The sequence below is a fragment of the Equus quagga genome, chromosome 8 (assembly GCF_021613505.1).
Source record: "Equus quagga isolate Etosha38 chromosome 8, UCLA_HA_Equagga_1.0, whole genome shotgun sequence".
Classification (NCBI taxonomy): domain Eukaryota; kingdom Metazoa; phylum Chordata; class Mammalia; order Perissodactyla; family Equidae; genus Equus; species Equus quagga.
The window spans coordinates 57,400,547-57,409,633 of record NC_060274.1 but is presented as its reverse complement, the minus strand read 5'-3'; positions in this window follow the sequence as shown (position 1 = coordinate 57,409,633).

The window sequence follows — 9,087 nt, the reverse complement described above, 5'->3', positions numbered from 1 at the left end:
TTGTGAAAAGTACCCCAAAAAGGCTTGCTTTCCTCCAGGTGGCTGCTATCCGGACAGGGCTAACGACTTGATGAGTAGACTGACTTCAAGTTGGACTTCAGCCTGTGGGACCAGACATTAAACACCCTGCATAACTGGAGAGCTACAGCTCTGATAGGTGTTATCATTCTTTCAAAAGCAAAATAAAAATTGATAAATAGAGGGTTGTCAGCCTGGACTAAGCTGGAAGCAAATTGAAAAGCCCCTACTCAAAGCTACTTTAATTAGAAATTGCATTAAAGAGCTCTTCATGCGTTTATTGTTCAGGGATCAAAAGGGAACCATGATAATGATGAAAGTATACAATAAATTTTACCTCTGGGAGCTCAAAAGATTCTCGACCTCCCCCCCGAGTCAAGGTGGAATGGCAGTCAAGGTGCTGCACACAGAGCTTGCAATTTTCATTCTTCATCACCACAACCATCATTCACACCACCACCTGTCTAATTCACACACACCACAGATAACCTCATATGATCCTACTCCAATTGTCTACAGGGAGTTAAGTTTACAATGTAGAATAATCTTCCACTCTTCCAAAGATTTGTTCAATAGAATTTAGGAAAAGAGAATAAGATACTCTTCTGTGCCTTAGCTTTCCTGAAGCTCAAGGCAAAACCCTGAAGATAAGAGAATGGAAGAAAAGGATCCAAAGGAAGGAGGAGAAGGGTCAAGGGTGAAGGAGAAAGGAACGGGGTTAGAGAAGGGGGAGATGGGTGCACAGGACAGCGATCCGTGCCCTAGCTCACCCAGGACAAAAGCACCCAGTTCTACATCTTGCCTGCTATGAGGGAATCTTGGACGGCTTTTAATGATATTTATTGTATAATACTATGATAGGAACAAAGCCTGTGCTAACCACTTGATGGGCATTATCTTATTTAATCCTCATAACAATTCTCTAAAGTACTCTTATTATCCCCATTTCTTCAGAAGAAGAAACAGCTTTAAAATCATTGAGTGCCTTGCCTAGGAAGAGGCAGAGCTGAGATGTGAATCAAGGCAGTCTGACTCCAGGGCCATTCCCTTTTAACATCGCAACATAATGGTGGACAATTATGCTGTCCTCCAAAATGTCCCTTTGAATACATACATTAGGCTGGATGGCCTGAACCACTGGAAACTCTTTTTTTGAAACATTTTTTTAAAAAGGAAGCTCATTAGCACTTTAAATATTCCAATTGCGCATCCTTAACACTCCACATTTGCTTACTGTTGGTTTTAGCACACCTTCTAATGTTGTGGTGATGTGCAATCTATGGTTTCAACATTGAGTTCAACTCTGTCGTAACTGCCATTCTAACATTCCCACTCCAGTCTGGTCACAAGCTTTCCTTAGCAACAAAGGGAGCTTTGTTCTGTGGAGGTAGGCAAAACCCCATGACTGGAGGGCTCAAAGGAGAAGCCAAGGAGAGTACAGCTCTTCTCCAGGAGCTGAAAGGCAAATGTTTTCCTTTCTCTCTGGTTTTACTTTAGTACCTTGGGTACTGAGTGAACTTATTGTTCCTGAGATTGATGATTCAGACAGGAAATCTCATAAGACTTTTCATTTAGCATTTTAATACTAGTTGAGAAACCTTAGTGTTTGAAAAAAAAAAGAAAGATTCAGTCCCATTACCTATAGTTGCCAGATTCTCAGTTTTGTAAATATGAAAGGCTATTGGGATGGAACTCACGGTATATCAGAAACTATCAGAACAGGATCAACCAGGATTACACTTTCCCTTATGATTTTTAGAAAGTCAACAGGTTTTTAAGGAACACAACCAGTATATTATTTTCATCTTTACTAATCCTCTCTTTCACAGAAAGAGAAGAAAAAGAATGACAGAATTACTGTTCACATTTCACTAAGGCAGAGTAAGAGAAGCTGTTAAAATGGAAGAGATGTGCCACCAAACTCAGGATTATTTACAGTCTCAACAGCCAGCCAGCTACACAGGCTGAACTCTTCTCATCATGAGAGGGTTAACTGCCACCAAAAAGAAATCTCTTCAACTTTTAGGCAATCTGGGCATTTAGAAAAATCTTTCTTATATCTAACCAAAGTTTTCCCAGTTGTACTTCCATCCATTGGTCTCAGTGCCATCATTTAAGATTGTGCCTCTCCAACCATGGGAGGTAGAGGCCAGTTTGTTTGTTTTCGTTTTTTTTTTAATTCATCACTGACCATTGTATGTATGTGTGTGTCTGTGTGTGTGTGTGTGTGTGTATAAAACACAAAGTCACTAAACCTAAATTTTGTGGCAACATCACATTGCTATAAAAGTTTCTAAACATTGAGCTCAATTTCTGAATTTATCAGACTGGTAACAAACAGTTCACAAACCAGCGCCATCTGCTGACCATACTTTGAGCAGCACTCAAAGATAGGCCTAACAGCCAGGCTTGGCTTGGGTTCCTCCAGAAGCCTACCCTGAAGCAAGGATTCTAATGCAAATAGTTTATTCAGGAAATGAAATCATTAAGTACTGGGAATGGAGTAGGAACATATAGTGAGCAGGGAAGGAATAAAGTGTGGGTTTTCAAGCCAGTTACTGCTGTGGGCTCAACTCCACTGGGAAGCTCTAGGAGACAGTGTCAAATATACCTGAGAGTTATCCCATCTAGGGGAAAGGAAGATGGGGGGCTTTATGCAACAAATCCCTGTTTGTAATTGAAAGAGACAAGTTTCTAGGGCATTAACTTTCTGGCTCCTCTGACTTTTCCTATACGTTTGCCACATACGCCATGGTGGCCAGGAAAAAAAGTCTGCAGCAAAGTGTTACAGGTGTTCACACAGCAGCTTTCGGCCTGGAGAGGGGAATGCCAAGAGGATGAGAGTGTGGCACAAACAACTGCTACACAATCCAGTAGAAAATTGTGCAAAGGGTGTGAACACAGAGTTCACAGGAGGAAAAAGTCTCTTCAACAGATGAAAAGATCTTCTGCTTCATTCATAAAGAGATGCATGAAAACCGAAACTGCACTGAGATGCCATTTCTCATCTAACAGATGGGCAGAAATCCAAAGTGTGAGCACACAGCCAGTGGAGGAGGCGGTGGAAACATGCATTCTTAGATATTGCTCTTGGATGTGCAGACTGGCGCCACCCCTATGGAGGGCAATTAGGCACTATCTTCCAAAATTAAAAATGCACAGTTAAGTTTTGACCCAGGACCCCCACTCCTGAGGATTTATCCTATAGATATGCCTGCAAGCAATTGAGATGAAAAATAGGGATTGCTATTCATTTTTCTTGTTTTTTGTGAATGATAACATTGTGAAAACAGAATATGGGCAAGAACTCAAGGATTCATCTTTGAGACTGGTTAAGTAAACTATGATGCTCTCACAGAATGGAATTCTATGCAGCTGTTTACAACAAATGAACTACCCTCTTTATACATAGATCTCCAAAATACATAAAGTAAAAACACTCAAGATGCAAAATAACATGTATACTTTGATTCCTTTTGTATATGTGTATTTCCTTGTAATTGCCTAAAGAAACACTGGAAGGATTCAAAAGAATAATAAAAAAAATCATACCTAAACAGGATGGGGAACAGTGGAATGGAAACAGGAGAAGAAGCACTGTATATCTTTTATATGAGTTTGATTCTTTAATTATACGAATAGTTTACCTAATTTTAAAAATAAATTTAATTTAAAAAGTAATTGTTTACATACCCCTGCTAAGTCTTCTCTTGTTTAGGCTAAACCTCTCCAGCTCTTTCAGTCTTTCCTCTTATACAATAATTTCCAAACCTTTCATCACCTTGTTCCCTTTTCTTTGGATCCCCTACAAACATTTCAACATTCCTTTTAAAGTGTTCTCTGAACCAAAAAGATGAGGTATAGCCAGGTTAGAGTACAATATGATCGTTGCTTCCCTTGTTCTGGATGATGTGTCTCTATTAATATTGTTAAGCTTTTATTATTTTTTTGATAGTCACATAATAGCAGGATCACATCACATAATACACCTAAGTTCTTTTCACATAAAATGTTAAGTCCAGTTTCTCCACAACGTGCCCCACTCACCCCATCCCTGCCCTCTTCCAGCACCAATACCGACTACCCAACACTGGCATTTTTAAACTTAAATGTAAAGCAAAAACAAATAAACACTCTCCAGTATCTTTGCAAGAATTCTGTAAATCTAAAACTGTTCTAAAATAAAAGGCTTACATTTTAAAAACAAACAACTCATACTATCCTTATTGAAGTTTATCTTTTACAAAGTAACCTATCCTTCCAGCCTGCAAGATTGTTTTAAATATTAATTGCATTTTCCAATATATGTGCTGTCCACACATTTCCTAAATATAGTTTCCATGTCTTTATTTTAGTTTTTGATAACAAATATAGAAACATTTTATCCATAACCTCCAACTTCAACCACAATATTTCATGGACTAGATGAGCCCTGGAGATTATTTAATCTAATAAACTCATTTCACAGAAACTGAAGCCCTAGGGGGTGAAGTAATTTCTGCACGGTCACACAGCTACATTGTAACTAAGGGGAATTAGACCACAGATGACCTGAATCCCAGGCTAAGGGTCTTTCTGGTCCTTTTGGAAGCAAGTGATTCAGTTGAAAACAAATTGGTTGTAGATCAAAATCAAAGGGTCAAAAGGATAGACTGATCTGAAACAGGTATATCCATTAGCAGCTTTGGATGTTTCATTCAGTGATAAAGTGGTAAAGTACTTTACCATTAAAAAAATGACGAATAAGAGTAAAGGAACAGCCTTATCTAACGGTGTGTTTAGGTTGTGTATGATTATTAGGATGATAAATGATAGTTTTACCTCCTTTAGCATTCTCTAATTAAATTGTATTTAAATTCTTGGTAGACATTTTAGGAATATCCAACAACAAAAACTTGTCCATTATTTAATCCCTGTTGGAATTTTTCTCCCATATGAAGAAGACTTTATCAAACTGCTTTAATTTAAAAGAAATTTACAGTAAAAATCGCTTTACTGGCTAAATATGTCAAGTGGGCAGCAGTGGCAGCCATGGAAATGACTTACTCACATGTCCCTTCAGGAGAACCTGCTGCAAGGGAGCATAGCTGATTGACAGCCTCCAGCTGCCACTCTTTGGAAAGTACTACCTCATTCACAGGATCCAATTTCCCTGGGCTGCTCACAGACAATGACTGTCCATGACAGAGGCACCAGAACCAAGCCATTACCGCCTCATGGAAGATTCCTCTAAAGGGCAGCTTTTGCTTGGTTATTTCCCATTGACCCAGCCAAGAGTTTTTCACAACTGCACTGCCATCTGAATCTCTTCCTACCCAATCTTGCCCTCACTTTTGTTTCTCACAGGAGTAAGACCTGCATTGCAGTATGAAGGCTCCCTCCCCCTATATACTTCAAGGCATTTCCTCCAATACATCTCTTATCCTGTCTTGGTGTCGGCTTCTTGGAGGACCTAACTGACAAAGCATCATTGGCAGAAAAGTTGCAAAATAAATTCTTTTGTTATAATATATCTTAATGATCATAATATTTACTGTCTTTCATTTCAACCAAATATACCCTTCAAAAATTAGTTTTACTAACTACTGTATATTAGAATAAGCTAGACATAAAAGAGTGAAAATGTACATCCCAGAGTGTGTTAACGAAAGTGCTAACTAGGGTTAGGATCTACTGTCCCAAGCTCCAATCCTCTACCCATACAAAGGAAGATAATATGTGTTTCTAAAGGTCTAAAGGTATAAAATACCCTTAAAAAATATATACACAAAGAAAAAAACGTGTTTCTATTTCACTGAAAATTATGAAGCTGACAGTCTCAGAGAGGGGCTAACTGTGGTGAGGGGATTTGTGAAGGTAAGAGGCTTGGGCAACAAAAGTTGAAAATGATCAAATCTGAGAGAAAGGGATGGATTTAACCTCTCCTCGACCTGGAGACTGAGGCAAACAGAGGAATGAGCATTGTGGAATGAAGCATCCCAAATGCTGTGAGATGCCTTATTAAGTTTTAGTAAGACACAGAGGTTTTAGTAAGAATCTTCAGTCAATGTGGTAAAATGTTCTAAGAAACATCTCTCAGGCCACCTGAAGCAAAGTGCCTAAATTGAACCAACTCTTAACAGTAGTATCCTGCAGCCAGAAGAGCCAGAATAAAGATGTCAACTACCATGGGCACAATCCAGACCCCCCTCATCTTCCAGCCACAAATAATTCCTGGATTCTGCTTTGATAAAAGAGTGAGGGAGAATAAGCCACAAAGAGTGACTTAAGTTAAATCTTCTATTGGCTAGGTGAGTGGTAGCTCCACAAAGAGTTATTCTGATTTAGAGGATTAAAGAATTGTAGTATTCTTTATACACAAGAGTTGTGCAACAAAAGTTATGGAAAGACAGGAAATGAGAATTGACAAATATCAAGAATGAATTGGAAAAAAAAGGAAAAAATGGGAAGGAAGGACTAAATTATAAGGTACATACAAACAAAGAGATGTCATGAGCACACAGTAAGAAAAATAGAGAATGGAAAGGAAAAGTGCAGCAACTCAAACAAAGATAAAGTTTTTTTTTAGAAGATTTAGGAGAAAGTAATAGAAATACCCAGCAGACAAAGGAGATCCAACATAAGCGTAATTGGAGAAGCATAAGATAACACCTAGGAAATGGAAGTCTAGAAGCTATGAGGTAAATTACTGATAAATCTAATTATGTTAATTTTTCTTAAAATATGGCATGACACAGAAACAACATAAGCAAAGTTAAAAGGCAAATGATAAACTGAGAAAATATATCTGCACTTAAATGGCTAATATTCTTAATATATTAAGAGTTCCTACAAACTGAGAAGAAACAGACTAACAATCTGATAGAAACGTGGCAAAATATATGAGCAGACATTCACAGAAGAAGAAATGAAAATGGCACCTAAATGGATAAAAAGATGCTTAAAGTCACTTTTATTTTTTGGATTTCTTTTTTTTCCCTTCTTCTCTCCAATGCACCCCCAGTACCTCGCTGTATATTTTAGTTGTAGGTCCTGCTAGTTGTGGTATGTCGGACACCGCCTCAGCATGGCTTGATGAGTGGTGCTAGGTCCGCACCCAGGATCCGAACTGGCAAAACCCTGGGCCGCCGAAGCAGAGCACGTGAACTTAACCACTCAGCCATGAGGCCAGCCCCTTAAACTCACTTTTACTCAGGGAAATGTAAATGAAAACTACAATGAGCTAGAACTTCTCATATATCAGATTGGCAAACATCCAAATTCTGACAATATATTTTATTGGCAAGGTTATAGGAAATGGCTGATGAGAATACAAAATGGTACAACTCATAGGCAAAGGAATCTGATAATATCTAAAAAAAATTTCTAGAAACCTCACTTCTAGGACTCTACTTCCAAAATATTCTGGTAAAAATACAAAATGACTTATATGAAAAGTATATTTTTCAATGGCAAGATACAGAATAGTATACATAGTATGATAATATTTGGATAAGAACAGAGGAGATTATTAATATATACACAATTTTGTTATATTTGCAAAAAGAAAAACTGATAAAAATGGTTATCACTAGACTAGTGGTTCTCAAGCTTTTTGTTGTTGGTAGTGACCTCAAATTGGTTCCAATTCCTAGTGACCCTGTGCACAGCAGAGCAGAACCCTGCCTGGTCTTTTGGCTTCATCATCTCACCTTCCAGTGCTATATCAGACAATGCTCCATTGCTATTCATAGGGTTTTCATGGCCAATTTTTTCAGAAGTGGGTGGCCAGATCCTTCTTCATAGTCTGTCTAGTCTGGAAGTTCTGCTGAAACCTGTCAACCATGGGTGACCCTGCTGGTATGCCATAGCTTTCAGCATCACAGCAACACTCAGTCACCAAAATGTAACAACAGACAGATGGGTGGGGTGGTTCCCTGACCTGGAAACAAACTCTGGGCTGTGGAGGTAAGAGTGCCAAATCTTGACAACTAGCCCACCAGAACTGGCTCTCAATGAGGGAGGGGCCAGGTAGACAAGCAGCTCAGCTGGGGAGGGGTGCTCTGTTCCTGCCCAGCACTCCAGCCCCACGCTCCAGTCCCACATTTGCCAGGGGGACTGGGCGGTGAGAGAGAGGCTGGTTAGACAAGTGGCTCAGCTAGGGAGGGGCACTCTGTTCCCACCCCACACTGCAAACCCACATTCACCAGGAGAGCAGCACAGTGATGGAGGGGCTGGGTAGAGGAATGGCTCAGCTAGGGAGAGGTGCTCTTGTCCCTCCAGGTGATCCAGCCCTGCGCTCCAGCCACATGATCACGAGGAGCACTGCATGAAGAAAAAGCAGTGACAGGTGGAGCCCTGTGAGTGCCCAGAGCACCACACAGAGAGAGAGGCATCAGTTGAGGGAGCCATGCAGGTATAAGAAAGTGCTCCTTACCCTGCCTGGCACTCCAGTCCTGCTATCACCCAGAGCTCCACAGAGAGTGAGAAGTGGAGGCTGAGAGAAGCACAGACGATAGAGAACACCCCTCCCACTGCCCAGGGCTCCAGATCTGCCATCAGCCAGAGCATCACACAGTGAGAAAAGCAGCCAGTGGCCAGAGCTGGGGATCTCTAGATTGTGCTGGACCCAGAATACACAGCGCCTGATCCTCACCCAGTGGAGGCACATGGCAGCAGTGACCAGATAATAACACCATGTGGAGGCAAAAATCCACACCATTAAGCCATATGAGAAAGTATACTAAATCTCCAGAACGGAAGGAATATGACAAGTACCCAGAAGCCAACTCTGAAGACACAGAAATCCATAATATAAATGACAAAGAACTCAAAATAGCTATCATGAAAAAACTCAATGAGTTACAAGAAAACAGAGAAAGACAAATTAATGAATTCAGAAGCTTCTTCACAAAAGAGATGGAAAGTTTGAAGAAGAAGAAATCAGAATTGTTGGAGATGAAAAACACAATGGATGAGATTTTTAAAAATCTGGACTCCCTAAACACCAAAACTGACAAAATGGAAGATCCAATTAGCAATTTAGAAGGCAATACTATAGAAATGCTTCAGAGGGAGAAGAGGAGAGAA